Raw genomic sequence first — 18,864 nt, 5'->3', positions numbered from 1 at the left:
CAAATATAGAAAATTAAACAAACAATAAAGATATAAGTAAATGTAGAATAATAGGAGACATATTTAATAAAATGAGATTCGTTTTGTACATTATTTAATTCTTTCTCTAAATCATCCATTTGGTGATTTGCGTATTTTGATGAATCTAGATCAATTTTGCTTAAAGAAAGATATGGTAATGATTTATTGAATATGTCTTTCTTACAACAATCATCAATAGTTATATCAAAATTTATGTCTAAAGGAGACGATATTTTAACAGAAATTGAGCTATCTGGCATCAACTGAATAGTCTTAGAAAAACCAATACAGTTATCGGTGATTTTGACTATTCCCGTTCCGATTAACGAGTGATCACTAATTGCGTCATCGCATTTTATTGTAAGTTTATTTATATTTGACTGAACATAAATCCATTTATTATTATTCAACTTATGCCAAATATCAATTTCACCATATAATAATTTAGAATTACATTCGGGTGGTAGTGTAAGGACTACCTCTGTTAATAACTTTGATTCACAACTTGGATTTATTAGTGTTGAAAGTATAGTAGTTAATTGACATATCGAATATTCATCATTTAAAGATTTACAAGTTTCTAGACTATCCAACATTGCATAATGCATCCTATCGGTACTAATGGCAATATAGGAGTTAGAAGGTTGGATAAGTGCAAATGTTTTGTAATGTGAATCTTCATGAGCTGTAGGCAGAGGAATGTTTTTATAAACAGTGTATTTGTCTTGTGTAATTAGTGGAATTTGTAACACAAAAATAACCTTATTATTATAATAATAATAAGACGTTAATTCAGAGACATCAATAATAGAATGAATGTTAGCTAAGTTTAATTGAACTGGAAAATCGAGTCTTTTATTTATTTGGTTACTATGCTTTGATAATTCGGTGTATAAACCTAAGGGACTAATTACGCTAGGATGTAGTATATTTACCTTAGAAAATAAAATAGCATTTAATGTAGTATCTAACAAATTAGAAATCGTTAATAAAGAACCTTCAATAATATTTAAAAATGTATTTATCTTAAAAGTATAGTGTAACGAATTATCGATTTTAGTAATTTGAGATAGTATTTCGTTCATGTTATTAATTTGCATATTTAACTTTAGAGATATAGTATTCATAAGATAAATTAGGATGTAGAAGGTTTAATCTCGTTAGTATGATACTTCACGTGTTTTCGACCTACTTGTAACGTAACATTATGTTTATTGTGAACCTTTATTATTTTAAATGGACCTTTCCATACGGGAGATAAGGCCTTCCGGAGCCTGTGGTGATGTTTCAAATACACCATGTCGCCGGTTTTATAAGTAATTTGGCGAGAATTAGAATCATAATATTGTTTAGACTTTTCTTTGCTATTAATTATATTTTGTATTGCCTTTTCTCGGCTAAACCGCATACGATATTGTAAAGCACGAATGTATTCGTTATAAGTGTTATTATTATTATTTTCATATAATGAATTAGGAATATGTGGTTTATAACCATATAATAATTCGTATGGGGTAAAATCAGTGGTACAGTGAGGAGTAGTATTGTAGGTTAAAATAGCAGTGAATAGATAACAGTGCCAATCATTTTGATTTTCATTTGTAAATGACTTGAGATATTCTTTTAAGGTAGCATGAGACCTTTCTAATGCTTCATTCGTTTGAGGATGATAAGGAGACGTAAATAGAGCCTTAATTTTTAAGATTTCAGTTAATTGTTTAAATAAATCTGAGGTAAAACAAGTACCTAAATCCGTTAAAATCATTTTTGGAAAACCGAATAGAGACATAAAATGTACAATATTACGAGCTATCTCGTCACTTGTAGTTGTGACCATGGGATAAGCGCTAGAAAATTTAGTAAGATCATCTTGAAGAGTTAGAATAAATTTGAATTGTTGGGGCCCTGATTCTGGTAAAGGACCTACAACATCAAGAGCTAACCGCTCAAATGGTCGTGTGGAAGTAGAAGTTATTTCCATTGGAGCTTTGTTTGATCTACGTAAAGGTTTATTAATTTGGCACAATTTACATTTCTTTACATATTGTTCAATGTCAGAGCGCATGCCTTTCCAATAATAGGCTGCTTTAATTCGCTTATACATGCGATTTGATCCTGGGTGACCTGCGATAGGAGAGTCATGATTTTCTTTTAATATCTTTGGCACTCCGTCTGGAGTAGGATAAATTAATTGATTTTTGTAAATATGAATTGTAATATTAGTATTATGAAAAATATAAGCGATCATATTGTAAATTTTAACATATGATATTTTAGAAAAAGGATCTGAGAAATCTGATACAGCGAGATCAGTAATATCTGCATCTTCGCTTAATATTTGGTTTCTTAATTTTATTAGTAAATTATAAACATCTTTGTATTTAGTTTCTTCGTAATGATGGATTTTAGTAAATAAGAAATAGTATGTTTTGTCTTTGTCATTAATACGTTTTACTGTGAACGGCTCGCGTTCGGAATTTAGTAACTCAGCAGAATTATCGAGTTGCGATAATATTTCTTCACAATGTGGCAAAGAATAATCAAAGTCTAAAGAGACTGGACAAGCGTTTGGTGGACTTGTGCCGGTATTGTTCATTACAGTTTTCTCAAATCTGGCCAGACTATTACGGCTGATGTCTATTGTCAGCAATTGCAAACCATGATGGAAAAGCTAGCGGCTAAACAACCTAAGCTGGTCAATCGCTCCACGCCACTGCTGCTTCACGACAACGCTAGACCACACACTGCGCAACAGACGGCTACTAAATTAGAAGAGCTTCAATTGGAAAGTCTAAGACATCCTCCGTACTCCCCGGACCTTGCTCCAACAGATTACCATTTTTTTCGAAATTTGGATAACTTCTTGCAAGGGAAAAAATTCAACTCCGATGGGGCAGTCCAAATCGCCTTCAAAGATTTTATTGATTCCCGTCCGACTGGTTTTTTTAGTAAAGGGATCAATGAACTACCTATGAGATGGCAAAAGTGCATAGAAAATAATGGTTCATACTTTGATTAATTAAATATATTATATTAAAAAATATTCGACTTTTTGTTCCTCCCATACAAAGCGCCAATTTCATATGTAAGGACCTAATATATTGAAGTGGAATCATCTTGATCATCTTTTGATGCAAATTATTGAAAAGATTTGATCAAAGAGAATAGGAAACGTGTGCGAAGATATGCGTTGTATAGTTTTACATATGTAAAAGGCAAAGAGATCTTTTACTAGTATATAGTATATTCAGAGCTGGGCATTAACTCGTTAATCCGTTAATCGTTAATTAACGAAGTTAACATTTTGCTTAACGGATTAACTTTTAAGTTAACTTCAAAAAGTGTTAACGCTTTTGTTAACTTCCGTTAAACTCAGCTTCCGTTAATAAAAGTCCGTTAATCGTTAAATTAAAAACTTGTGGACGTGCTGTCATTTTGTTTAAATTACGCGCCACGCCACGCTCGTAAGTTCAACTACTGTACTACTCTTGGGCGACTGTCGGCGACTCGAATGGTGAACGAACGAGTTGATAATTGATATATGTGAAGTTCGCGTGCAAGTGTGATGCATCAGAGCGTCCGGGAAAGACGTGACCAACAGGACAAAATATAAAGAAGGTTCGAAATAGTATATTTCATTACGAGTATATAAAAGCACGAGTATGTAATAGCCCACATTCCGAACGCTCTTCGACCCTGCAATACGCCACTTTTTGAGCAACTGTTTTTTACTCGTGCTTTTTCGTTAGCTTTTCCAAACTCGTGCGTTCTCTTTCCCAGTTGTCAAAATAATGTCTCTTAAAAAGAAAAATCAACCACGAAGTTTTTACAAAAAAAAATCATTGAAGTTTTTGTGATTCATGCAAATATTTCTAAAAAGAAGCTCCTAATTTGTTACAATATCATATTTAATGATTTGATTCAATGAATTAGGTTGGTTTCATTTTATTTCATCTCATTAAATTTCATTTTCATTTCATATCAATAAAAATAATCTACTGAAGACTTCACTGTTTGGGCATAGTTCCCTTTGCCTACCCAGAATGGGTGAAGAAAACAAAAAAAAATCTCTGTTTGTATTCTTTTACGGTTGGCGCCATTTTCCAAACATTTTAGTTAGTTGAGTTTATTGTTTTTATTATTATATTAAATTGCTTCATTTTTTCGCAACTGTATTAAAAATAGTTATTTAATACATGGGCGGAACTGTCATTACAACTTGTGCCAACTGTCAACCCTCACCTTCGGCTGCGCCTCGGGTCGGGTAGATATTTGTCGGAACACTTTGCAATGACAGGCTTTCCGCACTCGTAATGAAATTAATGCATTCATACTTGTCTCTAATACTAATGTTTTATAGAATTACGATTAATTTTTATATTAATATAATGAAAATTAATTTTATATTAATTTTTATAAGTATTTTACTTCATTACATATACATACATTACTTCATATTAATCAAATTGATATTTTAAACAAGTGTCGCCGCAATAAGTGTGAAATTAGTATGTACAATTTTGGTATGGTTAACTGTTAACGATTAACTTTAACTTGCGTTAAATTTTCGAGAATTTAACGCTTTAACGATTAACGAAGTTAAATTTTTAATTAACGAATTAACGATTAACGAAGTTAACTTTTCAATTAACTGTGCCCACCTGTGAGTATATTTAAATAAAGTCATTTCTTTATTTTGTTCAGCTATCAGTGGACAATATAGCGATGAGTACTCGGATAGAAAGCGGGGGTATGCGGTATTTGGATCTCTCCGACTCATTCTATCTCGGAGGGATAGAGAGTGAGAAACGACAGCGTGCTTTCGCTAAAGGCATTAAGGCTGCCGATTCTAGTATAATGGTGAGTATAATTGAGCTAATAGATGTAATGTGTGCTGAAGTGGTTATCAATAGAGCCACTTAGTGGTTATTTCGTATGAAATAACTATACTAAGGGGCACTCTTAGTGAGCACTTAACATCTCTGAGAATGGCAGAACCCATATCTGTTTGAGAAATTTCATTTTAATATAAAGCCTCTAGATCAAAGAGGCTTCGCATTTTAAGATAACAATGTGGACTGTTAAATATTTATATTTTATATTAACAGGGTTGCATCAAACCTATTGAAGTGGATGATAAATTGTACGGCCTACCGAATGCAGTGGTGACATATGGTGTAAGCCCTAAATGTGTTTGGTGGTACCCATGCCACGCTAACCCCGCCAACCCACCTTGTCTGCCCAACGCCGTCTGTGAACAACATGGCCTGGACCATTTTACATGCAAATGTGACTCCGAACTTTCTATAAACCCCGACTATGCTGAAAAGTATAAGGTGAGCTTTTTAAATGATAATTATAGTGGCATTTAACTTGGGGCACGTTGTGCATATTTGTCAAATGGAAAGCGGAGTAGTATTTTTTTTTCTTATTTAACGCATAGTTTGCGTATTACTAGATACACTTTCTCGTAGTAAGTGTGTAGTGTACTTCTTAATAAACTTTTCTTTTATCTCCAGGTGTTTTCAAAATCGAGCAGTGAACTGGAATTAGTTTCATTGTACCCCCTGACAGTACAAGAAGGTGGGGTAGCGGTGATAACAACACAGAATATAGACGTGGTACTGGATCATCACAAGTATGGAGTGAGGCCATCGGGTGTGGTACTACACGTAGCTCAGTCACCAATGCACGGACGAATCGCAGTTGATCTGTTACTGCAAAGGAATCTACCTCAATATGTTAATTATATCGATGGCGAAGGGAAATCGAAACAGTTCTTTACGCTCATGGATTTGTCGAGAGATAAGGTATTTTTTTGTCCTACAGTCAAAAAGTTCAAGATTATATATGTAATAAGAATATGGGGATAGACAAAATGGTAACTTTCTCTAATGTTGTAGAAGGTTGGGCACATTTCTCAAATGTGAAGTCACCCAACCCGCACTTGGTTAGCGTGGTTTACTATAGTATAGTCACCTCTCAGCTCAGTAGGCTCAGTGCCTCTCGTTTGGGACATATAGTGAGGTGACGGCGTTAACTAAAAAATAACTCACCATTTAGAACGACAGCAGATTTAATCAGTCCAAAATCTGGCGAGTTCACTTTCATACATAAAAACCGTGTTAACACAATCATTATTTCTTTAGGTGCGCTACGTTCATGACGGTTCCGAAAACCATCAGGATGCTATAGTGGTGGAAATGGAGCTGGTGCCGGAAGCTCGGTTCACCTTACCCAGTTACCTTCAAGGTCGACATGCGTTTGCACTTCACGTCAATGTCACCCCAGTCAATGATGCTCCGGTACTGAACCTACCCCCGGGGAAAGTGTTACGGCTCACACAGGTTTGGTTTTACTTGGATTGATATAAGATAACCGATAATCGTAGAACCTTGTAGCAATAGATTACAGTCAATTATTAGACTTTTAACATTTTTTTGGTTAGGTAAGTTATTATATCATGTCTGTAACCCAAAGGAGTAGGCAGAGATAGTGGACTTTAATTTGCCGCTGTCCTTTGTAAATCTTGAAAATATTTAAAAAACATTTTTTTTTTGTTTCAATAAATGAACATTAACAAAAAAAAAAATATTCTGTTATCATTTGAAATTGCCTGTTTTATCTTGTTTTCAGTATTTGCAATGTTTATTTTTTATTTATCATTTTACTTTTCAGTGCGGCAAAGCGATTCGATTTGTTTATTTGGGTTGCTTATAGTAGTTGCATGCTTTGTTTGCTACAAACCTGCTGAATAACTGCATCTAACATATTAACATTGAATGAGTATTAGTTGTTTATTTTTATCATTGAAAATAAAAATAAATTCTTTGACAGCTTCGAGAGCTCTTGTCTTCTGAACTAGGTAAAAACAGAGCTGGGCATTAACTCGTTAATCCGTTAATCGTTAATTAACGAAGTTAACATTTTGCTTAACGGATTAACTTTTAAGTTAACTTCAAAAAGTGTTAACGCTTTTGTTAACTTCCGTTAAACTCAGCTTCCGTTAATAAAAGTCCGTTAATCGTTAAATTAAAAACTTGTGGACGTGCTGTCATTTTGTTTAAATTACGCGCCACGCCACGCTCGTAAGTTCAACTACTGTACTACTCTTGGGCGACTGTCGGCGACTCGAATGGTGAACGAACGAGTTGATAATTGATATATGTGAAGTTCGCGTGCAAGTGTGATGCATCAGAGCGTCCGGGAAAGACGTGACCAACAGGACAAAATATAAAGAAGGTTCGAAATAGTATATTTCATTACGAGTATATAAAAGCACGAGTATGTAATAGCCCACATTCCGAACGCTCTTCGACCCTGCAATACGCCACTTTTTGAGCAACTGTTTTTTACTCGTGCTTTTTCGTTAGCTTTTCCAAACTCGTGCGTTCTCTTTCCCAGTTGTCAAAATAATGTCTCTTAAAAAGAAAAATCAACCACGAAGTTTTTACAAAAAAAAATCATTGAAGTTTTTGTGATTCATGCAAATATTTCTAAAAAGAAGCTCCTAATTTGTTACAATATCATATTTAATGATTTGATTCAATGAATTAGGTTGGTTTCATTTTATTTCATCTCATTAAATTTCATTTTCATTTCATATCAATAAAAATAATCTACTGAAGACTTCACTGTTTGGGCATAGTTCCCTTTGCCTACCCAGAATGGGTGAAGAAAACAAAAAAAAATCTCTGTTTGTATTCTTTTACGGTTGGCGCCATTTTCCAAACATTTTAGTTAGTTGAGTTTATTGTTTTTATTATTATATTAAATTGCTTCATTTTTTCGCAACTGTATTAAAAATAGTTATTTAATACATGGGCGGAACTGTCATTACAACTTGTGCCAACTGTCAACCCTCACCTTCGGCTGCGCCTCGGGTCGGGTAGATATTTGTCGGAACACTTTGCAATGACAGGCTTTCCGCACTCGTAATGAAATTAATGCATTCATACTTGTCTCTAATACTAATGTTTTATAGAATTACGATTAATTTTTATATTAATATAATGAAAATTAATTTTATATTAATTTTTATAAGTATTTTACTTCATTACATATACATACATTACTTCATATTAATCAAATTGATATTTTAAACAAGTGTCGCCGCAATAAGTGTGAAATTAGTATGTACAATTTTGGTATGGTTAACTGTTAACGATTAACTTTAACTTGCGTTAAATTTTCGAGAATTTAACGCTTTAACGATTAACGAAGTTAAATTTTTAATTAACGAATTAACGATTAACGAAGTTAACTTTTCAATTAACTGTGCCCACCTGTGGGTAAAAATATATTCGTGATAAAAGTTTTGAATAAAGCCATATATTAGTTAAAGTGTTTTAAAGATCCTTTATTCCATTATTTTTTTTAAATATAATTCTTTTTATGCATGGTAAATAATTCAAATATATTTTAGTTTGCAATAATTAACTTAATCCTTAGTTTTATTTGTTTTTTTTAAACATTACCTTATATAGTAAATAAAATAGCACGGCATGTCACTTTTTAAATGATTTATTGTACTAAAACATTAGAAATCTAACTCAATTTTAACATACATAAATTCGCAATATTATGAAATATAATTTGTACAGGGTACCCGTAAAGTTATAACATCGGAGATACTAAAAGCTGAAGATCCGGATACAGCGCCCGAAAATTTACTGTACACTGTGTTACATGGAAAGAATGAAGCCAGCAGGTAATTTATAAATAAAAATCGATTGTACTAAAATTATGTAATTTATAGTGTAAACTAGCTCTCGCACGTGACTATGTCCGGAATTAGAACATAACATAATTAGTATGTGTTCTACCTGACTATATCTGTGCCAAATTTCATCAAGACTTGTTAAGTCGTTCCGGAGATACCTTCTAACTAATATCCATCCATCTGTTCATCCGTACATGTAATCTTTCGCATTTATAATATTAATAGTATTTAATTTATCTAAATACCTCGTAATTTAAAAATATACTGATGAATCGGTACTTTGACAGTTTTCTAGCCAGATTCTTATATTCTTAGATATACTTTGTAGTGATGCAACGGATGTCTGTTTCCGCAAGTGCGGATGTTCCGCGTGCTTTTCAACATCCGTTTCTGCTTCTGTTTCCGCAACTTTTATAACGGAGATAAAACGGAACTTTACAACGGCTGAGAGATCCAAATGCGCGGCGCGAGACGGGCAGTCCGTGCGCGGCCTTTCGGCACTTGTCGCATTTGTTTGTTTACGTACTATTTTGTGAATTTAAGCGCGTAATATTTTCTGCTGCTGTTTGAAACAATCAGTTTCTCTTGCTGGAGTAAAATGTCTAGTTGTTGTCCATATAAAATTTGACAACTGGCAAAATGTGACTATTTCATACTTACGAGTTATTACAAGTACTTTTGAATAAGTGATAACCATGTAATATATCATAATCGTTGTGGAATGGTCTGTCCTCGGCGGTATTTCCAAACCGCTACGACTTAGGGTCCTTCAAGAAGCGATCGTATCACCATCTCAAAGGCCGGCAACGCATCTGCGATTCCTCTGGTATTGCAGATGTCCATGGGCGTCGATGAACACCTTGGTGTTCCCGCTGCTCGTTTGCCCCCTTCTCTTATATAAAAAAAAAAAATTAATCATTATATAGTTAGAAATAAATTTGTCGTTTGTTTGGCGAACTTTAATTTGTAAATAGTGTAATTTTGTTTCCTGAAAATAAATTAAAAAAAAAAACGCGTATTTTTAACTTATTGCAGCGCAGTAAAAATACATACATTGAAGGCTAAAGGACACCGATATCCAATGCCTTAATAAATTAAAAACGAATACAAACTGTTTTTACCGAAAAAAATATTTTTGTAAATAAGTTTTTTATTATTATTTACACTTCTGTTTCCGCATCCGTTTCCGTGTCCGTTTCTGCTAAAATTTATTTTTGACATCTGTTTCCGTTTCTGGTTCCGGTAAGACACTTCCGTTGCATCACTAATACTTTGGCCTAATGTTTTTTCTCAAATCAGATAAGTAAATGTGTAAGTCTACACATGTATGAGACTGTGTCATAATTTTTAAGAGTACAGTCTAGTGAACTTATGGTACCCTATTTTATAACAACGCTTATTTCTGAAAAGTAATAAGCACAATGCTGAGTAAAAGCCTTGTCCATTCAGCATTGCAAATCTAATAGGACCTTTGATTTTTTATACTTGTTAATACATGCATGTTGCTTTTTTATATAGTTTTCCTGTTTTTTCCCTTCTTTCAGTTTGTTTTTTTTATTTTTTACATTATTATTGTTTACTTTCTGAATGAAATATTTAATTAATTCCAGTGGTCATATTGAGATGTCAGGTCAGCCTGTTGATTCTTTTACCCAGCATGATATTGATGCGGGCGTTGTGTCATATGTCCACGGCTCAAGTGGGGACAAGCAGTTGAACAAAACATCCTTAAGATTGACATTACAGGTAAGAATTAAAAAAAAACTATTGTCATTAAATATGTTATATATAGACACAAAATATAATTTAGAATTTCAATCAAAATTTAATTATATTAAGTACTAGCTTTTACCCGCGACTCCGTCCGCGCGGAATAAAAAATAGAAAACGGGGTAAAAATTATCCTATGTCCTTTTCCTGGTTCTAAGCTACCTGCCCACCAATTTTCAGTCAAATCGATTCAGCCGTTCTGGAGTTATAAATAGTGTAACTAACACGACTTTCTTTTATATTGTAACGTATTTAAAACGTCACATAGTCTGTGCACTGCGGCGCACGCGCCGCGGGGACTGCGCGGGTTAGAGGGGCGACCCGGGCTCGGCGGGGTCGCTGCATACGTGCCGGGCCACTTGCCTGCAATCTCCTGAGAAGAGCGGTCACGGTCTTAGTCTTGGTGTGATCGTTTCCGGCTAACGTTGGCGTTCTAAAGTTATTTTTTTCTACATTAATACTAATATAATTTAAGTACTTGTTCCCGTTTTAGGGTAAGTTTTATGGCACATAAAATAAAATATGTAATGTTGCTAAATTTAATTGTCCTTTATAACCGTATTTTTTAAACGTTCTTTGTTCTTGTTGCTAACGGTCATTTTTAAAACTTTAACTTATTTCTTTTGTACATTTAAATTTGTGTTTTCTTTATTTTACATAAGATCTTATTGCTGATTTTTCATTATTTATCCTTTATCTTTATAATACGTTATTTCGCATTTTATTTAAATTTATTTTAATTTTCGTTTGCTTCGCTTTTGCTTTGTAAACTCCGTTCTGATAGTTCCACCATCGTCAAGCCGCTACGTATTGCTTTTCTTGAGTTGCTGATGGTGGATACCAGGCGGAGGAACAACGCCTTACCGAACTAACGGTCTGGTGTTTTGAATTTCCAGGAGCACTGTACGAATTTTACTGCAAGCTACAATCAAGCTAGCAATCTCCGAGCAAGCTGTCGCTTGCCAGCTTCATACATCGGTAGCTGACCTGCCGTTGCGACCTTAGCACCGACGTCTACCGAATTCCTGCGGCCGCCGCTTAGCTGCCTAGGGAGCACCCAGCCACGGTCGACGTGCACCTCCTGTCCTGCCGTTCCTTGGCCTGCCGCCGCTCATCTGTCGCTGGGCGACGCCACCGTAGTTCAGCCAAAGCAGGGGAGTAATAAACGCCGCGGAAGCAGAGACTGATAGCACGTTACCCCACGACCTTATAAATTTTATGTGCCTACCGCTGAGTGCTTGGTAATATTATATATATCTTTTGTTACCACCTGAGTTTCTTTTCTCACCTCATTAGGGAGTTAGGGACCCAGGGCGCAAGGAAACCCTTTTAAGCCTTGCGGGACGGTACAATATATATAGATTAGCTGTCGCCCGTGACTTTGTCCGCGCGGATTTAAAAAAAAGCAATATGGAGCCTTTGTGTTCTTCTAGACTATGTCATAACCTGTGCCAAATGTCTCCATCAAGATCTGTTGACCCGTTCCGGAGATACCTTCAAACAAACATCCATCCATCCATCCATCCAGTTAGCCATCTAAACATTCGCATTAATAATATTAGTAAGATTGAGGAATAATAATATGCTAGAAATACATTATACATATATTTAATATAATAGTCTTGAAAAATTACTGTGTAAATTCTCATTTAGTTGTCCATTTTATAATCCATAAAAGTAAAGCTTATGTTATCTATCTTCTATATATATAAAAGAAAGTCGTGTTAGTTACACTATTTATAACTCAAGATCGGTCGATCTGATTTAGCTGAAAATTGATGTGGAGGTAGCTTAGAACTAGGAGACGGACATAGGATCTTTTTTATCTTGTGTGCATTTTTTTTATTCCGCGCGGACGGATTCGCGGGTAAAAGCTAGTTAGCAATAAAATTATCACTTAATATTGTTCCTTGTTATTTTGTAGGTATCAGAAGGTATTGAAACCAGTGGTCCAAGTGTCCTACGTATATCAATTGTACCTCTACAAGTGCGTCTTGTTAACAACACCGGTCTGCAATTAGTACATAATTCATATGCAATTATCACCGCCGAAAATTTAACATTTGCAACCAACGCTGAAGAGAGCAATGCCCAAGTTCGGTGAGTGTTCAAACAAATAAACTGTCTATCTTTTTATTAGCAATTATATACTACTTATATATACAGTCAAAATCTGTTATAACGACATCGAAGGGACTACTCATATTGAGTCGTAAAAACCGATAGTTGTAACAACCGGTGACAGGTATTAATAGGAAAGATATGTATATTCATGTAGGAAATTAAACCGCATTTTGTTTACTTCAATACAAACGTATAATATAAAAGAACAATATCATTTTTCCATCATTTTTGTATGCATCTAGTGTCATTGCGTTTTATTACGTAGCGGTTATTAAAAAAATTTTGCATAGCAGTTGTAACTATCCTTTTTAAAATATATGCAAACTCTTAGTTTATACAAAATTTTGCAGTAGACTAGGACAACAAAATTTGTATATCTTTCCAAAGGTTGAGTTTGTTATTTGTGCCAAAGATATTTTATATACGTGATCGTCTAATTTAGGATTTTGTTCTACGTTGTGTTTTTATAGTAACTGATTCTTTTAGGTTATATTTGGAGTAATGACTATTCACTTCCATTCTCAAATCCGAGTTTAGTATCTCTTAATAATCAATTAAAATTAAAGGAAAATAAAAATTATCTTTATATACTTGTAAAAGGGTTTACAAGCTATATTCACAATACCCATTACAAGTATTTAGTCGCTCCCCTCATTTCTTAAAAAAAAAATGTGGGGAGGCACACAGCTCCAAGAACATCTCCCGCTGTGTGCGGTGAGTGCCGACCCACTATTGCACTCCCCCCGAAGTAGGGACAATAGTTGGCCTTTGGATTCCAATAAATACTGGCGAACCAGCAAGTGAGTATCAACTCATTGTCAGTGCGTAAGCACAAATTCAATCGATATCGCATATCAATGCGTGTTGTACACCGACAGGTGTAAATAAAATAAGGCAAGACTCTCAGGTCATAGTCAGCACAGGTCTCAGCCTGAAGAGCGCATTGTGAGTCTACTGCTCGCCTCAAGGGGTGGGGTCCAACGTTGAGCGAATGCTTTCGCAGCCTTGAGAACTTTGTTCCCTCCAGCTACCACCACGCATGAGACAAATGCATATGCTCCACCAACTATGATCAAGAAAGCTATTTGCCAATTTCATTTATCAGTATATTCAATTATTCAGTAGGTGAGATTTTGTGTCTTATTGCAAAGCATAGACATCGATCAAATTTGCATCACTCAATGACAACTCGTCATTAATATTTCAAAATGTGGACAATTTACTGGCCATATTAATTCTGTTAAACATGGGAGGTCAGACAGTCTGCAATCTCGAAGCAAGAGATCCGACTTGGGCAAATCTAATTAAGACAAGCGTCATACTACAATATTAGGCGCTATCATTGAATTTGCACAAGGTCATCATAAGATCTCCAATGTACATCATTCAAGACGCATACCAGATATCGCAGCAAACAACAGTATCTTAGCAAATACCTCCATCAACTCAGACCAATATAATGTATTCATACTACTATGAAGTACTCAGTAATCCACTCCATGGAAAATAATCAATCCGGTGATAGTCGCATCAGAGATGTACCATCGGTAGGCAATAAACAACAAGTTCCGGTTTAGAGTGCTATCACCAACTCATGGAAAATCAATTCCAATATGTCTTAGACAACATCTCTCATAACCTTCACAAGTCGTCATATCGTCTCGCAATAAGCATCAATGTACAGCACTAAAATCGTATACAATCTCAGCACTTATACACAACGCATTACTGCTGCAAGTATGTATTCACATATTTGCTAGATCGATATAATCCACTTCCAGACACCAAGCTTCACAGCCTCTTAGTCCATATATTTAGTCTAAGTCAACTTCGGAAAGTTTTGTAATTCAATGTATCATAGAAGCAAGCCTCTAAGACATTAAATTCCCTTATCTTAAAGCCGTAGCTCTAAAATATGGTTCTGAGTATATTCCAACACCGAAGCGCTAGCACATACTCCTCCCATACTGATATATATAGCGAATGATTAGATCACCACTATATTCAGTTAAAATACATAAAAGTAACATAAAAAAACAATTTCAAACAAAATGCATTCAAAAGTACCATAAAAAACAATCTCAAACAAAATACACTAAAAAGAAACAAAATAATGTCATGAAAACTTCTTTCTTTCTTTCTTCTCTCTTTCAAAAACCCTCTAAACTCTAAAGAAAGTTCTCTTCTTTCTTGTAACATGTCTATATTGTATAATTATTGTTATTTCGCAGTCGGTGTCGGCCGAAGTAAATAGGTGACATTTTATATTTGAGATGTATTAGACATACTTACGTTTATGTCCCTACTTAGGCCGAAACCGACTCCAAAATAACAATAATTATACAATATAGACATGTTACAAGAAAGAAGAGAACTTTCTTTAGAGTTTAGAGGGTTTTTGAAAGAGAGAAGAAAGAAAGAAAGAAGTTTTCATGACATTATTTTGTTTCTTTTTAGTGTATTTTGTTTGAGATTGTTTTTTATGGTACTTTTGAATGCATTTTGTTTGAAATTGTTTTTTTATGTTACTTTTGAGTGAATTTTGTTTGAAATTGTTTTTTTACGTTACTTTTGAGTGCATTTTGTTTGAAATTGTTTTTTTTAAGTTACTTTTAAGCGCATTTTGTTTGAGATAGTTTTTTTTGTTTTGAAGTCGGCTATTTTTTTTTCTTAAAATGTTTGTTTTATTTCTCAATTTTTAGTGAATTTGAAGTTTAATTACAAATTTCCTTAATACGTATAAGGACATAAATAAGACAAATAAAGAAAAGGACTTTCCTATTTAATATGTGTGTACTTCAATTCAAAAACTAATTTAGAATACACCAGATAACCACTTATCCTTTAAACAATGAAATAATTATCAAAATCGGTATACAAATTGAAAATTAACGAACTAATACATCGTAGCGTGCCTTTAATTTTGTCCAGCCGCGCGCCGCACTAGCATTTTTTTATCTATATATTTTAATATCTTCCAAACTATTGATCAGAATTACATAGTTTAAAGGCTAATGTAATCTGCATTTAATACTCTAGCCATCAAACATATTTATTTGGATAAGGATTCATATCGAATATAATATAATAGCGCCGTAAGCTTACGACGCTGTTTTTCGTGTGCAATTTAATCGAAGTTTGTTCATAATAACATGGTTTTTGTGAGACATCCATAGATGATAGATATATGCCACCTGAGACTTTTATTTAGCAAATTTAAGGATCTATAATTACTCGATACATCATTTTAATGTAGGTCATATAGTTTGACCTACGTAAGCCCAGAAAGCAAATTTGTGCTATTCATTGTAACGCGATGTAGCATTTTTCGTTTCCGCGTAATTTTATTCTTACGATATCTCCTAAACTATTAGACAGAATGATATAGTTTCAATTGCAAATATAATCTACATTAAATTCTCTTGATAATGAACATATTTATTTACATAAGGGTTAATACTGAACTTGAATAATAGCGTCGGAAATAGGGCATGAATTTAATTAATGTTTCTAAAGAAAAAAATGGTTATTGTGAGAAAACTATAAAAGATAGATATATGCTATCGCGGACTTTTATTTAGCACATTTAAAGAGCTACAATTCGCCATACATCATTTTTATGTAGGTCCTATAGTTTAGCCTACGTAAGCGCTGAAAGCAAAAATGTCCCTAATTTCCGCAACAAATTTTGAAGCTATATTCAAAATCTACTAGTCTTCTAGTTATTTAAAAAAAAAAACAAAAAAATGGGACCCACCTGCAAGCACTTCCTTTCGATTAAAATAATTTTTATCAAAATCGGACCACCAGGTGCCGAGTTTCGCGGTAACACACATAAAAAAAAAAAAAAAAAAAGATACAGTCGAATTGATAACCTCCTTCTTTTTGAAGTCGGCTAAAAATACAAGACCTTCAACTTATGTGAAATCATTATCATTCATGCAATTATGTATACGTCTCTTTCAGAGCACTTTCTTTGAGTCCTTACACTCGTATAATTATTTTAATATTGATGCGTCTAGTGTTATAATAATAATAATTTATTATTATTTTTATGTAAATATTTCTTTATTAACTCTGTATACCCCCTTTTAAAATATACAAAGTTATATCAATTTATATCTATTATTGATATATTAACATATTTACATTCAATTTTGACCTTTTTGGAATTTCTCATTTTTCCACTTTAGTCACACCACACACCCACATGTATAGCTATGTACTCAAAATGTTACGAGCCGTTATCCCATGAGGGCATTCACGTTTTAAAAACCACTTTTATCCCCTAAATTTTTAATTAATAATTCATCTTCCCCTTTCAATTCCAAGTCCAAACATATACTTTTTATCAATGGAAAAAAATAAAAGTTCAATACGTGAACACTCAATAATTTTTCAACTTAGAAAAAATTTTTAAAATTTTCATTACGCGAACTCTCTATGGGACTTTAACTCTTTTTTCCAATTTTCATTACATGAACTCCCCATTATATTTTTATATTTTCTTTTTAGCCGACTTCAAAAAGAAGGAGGTTATCAATTCGACTGTATTTTTTTTTTTTTTTTTTTTTTTTTATGTGTGTTACCGCGAAACTCGGCCCCTGGTGGTCCGATTTTGATAAAAATTATTTTAATCGAAAGGAAGTGCTTGCAGGTGGGTCCCATTTTTTTGTTTTTTTTTTTTAAATAACTAGAAGACTAGTAGATTTTGAATATAGCTTCAAAATTTGTTGCGGAAATTAGGGACATTTTTGCTTTCAGCGCTTACGTAGGCTAAACTATAGGACCTACATAAAAATGATGTATGGCGATTTGTAGCTCTTTAAATGTGCTAAATAAAAGTCCGCGATAGCATATATCTATATTTTATAGTTTTCTCACAATAACCATTGTTTTCTTTACGAAACATTAATTAAATTCATGCCCTATTTCCGACGCTATTATTCAAGTTCAGTATTAACCCTTATGTAAATAAACATGTTCATTATCAAGAGAATTTAATGTAGATTATATTTGCAATTGAAACTATATCATTCTGTCTAATAGTTTAGGAGATATCGTAAGAATAAAATTACGCGGAAACGAAAAATGCTACATCGCGTTACAATGAATAGCACAAATTTGCTTTCTGGGCTTACGTAGGTCAAACTATATGACCTACATTAAAATGATGTATCGAGTAATTATAGATCCTTAAATTTGCTAAATAAAAGTCTCAGGTGGCATATATCTATCATCTATGGATGTCTCACAAAAACCATGTTATTATGAACAAACTTCGATTAAATTGCACACGAAAAACAGCGTCGTAAGCTTACGGCGCTATTATATTATATTCGATATGAATCCTTATCCAAATAAATATGTTTGATGGCTAGAGTATTAAATGCAGATTACATTAGCCTTTAAACTATGTAATTCTGATCAATAGTTTGGAAGATATTAAATTATTAAAAACTACGCGCATTCGAAAAATGCTACTGCGGCGCGCGGCTGGACAAAATTAAAGGCACGCTACGATGTATTAGTTCGTTAATTTTCAATTTGTATACCGATTTTGATAATTATTTCATTGTTTAAAGGATAAGTGGTTATCTGGTGTATTCTAAATTAGTTTTTGAATTGAAGTACACACATATTAAATAGGAAAGTCCTTTTCTTTATTTGTCTTATTTATGCCCTTATACGTATTAAGGAAATTTGTAATTAAACTTCAAATTCACTAAAAATTGAGAAATAAAACAAACATTTTAAGAAAAAAAAATAGCCGACTTCAAAACAAAAAAAAACTATGTCAAACAAAATGCGCTTAAAAGTAACTTAAAAAAAACAATTTCAAACAAAATGCACTCAAAAGTAACGTAAAAAAACAATTTCAAACAAAATTCACTCAAAAGTAACATAAAAAAACAATTTCAAACAAAATGCATTCAAAAGTACCATAAAAAACAATCTCAAACAAAATACACTAAAAAGAAACAAAATAATGTCATGAAAACTTCTTTCTTTCTTTCTTCTCTCTTTCAAAAACCCTCTAAACTCTAAAGAAAGTTCTCTTCTTTCTTGTAACATGTCTATATTGTATAATTATTGTTATTTTGGAGTCGGTTTCGGCCTAAGTAGGGACATAAACGTAAGTATGTCTAATACATCTCAAATATAAAATGTCACCTATTTACTTCGGCCGACACCGACTGCGAAATAACAATAATTATACAATATAG

This window comes from Papilio machaon, chromosome W, assembly GCF_912999745.1.
Source record: "Papilio machaon chromosome W, ilPapMach1.1, whole genome shotgun sequence".
Taxonomy (NCBI): Eukaryota; Metazoa; Arthropoda; class Insecta; order Lepidoptera; family Papilionidae; genus Papilio; species Papilio machaon.
This window is presented reverse-complemented; position numbering follows the sequence as displayed.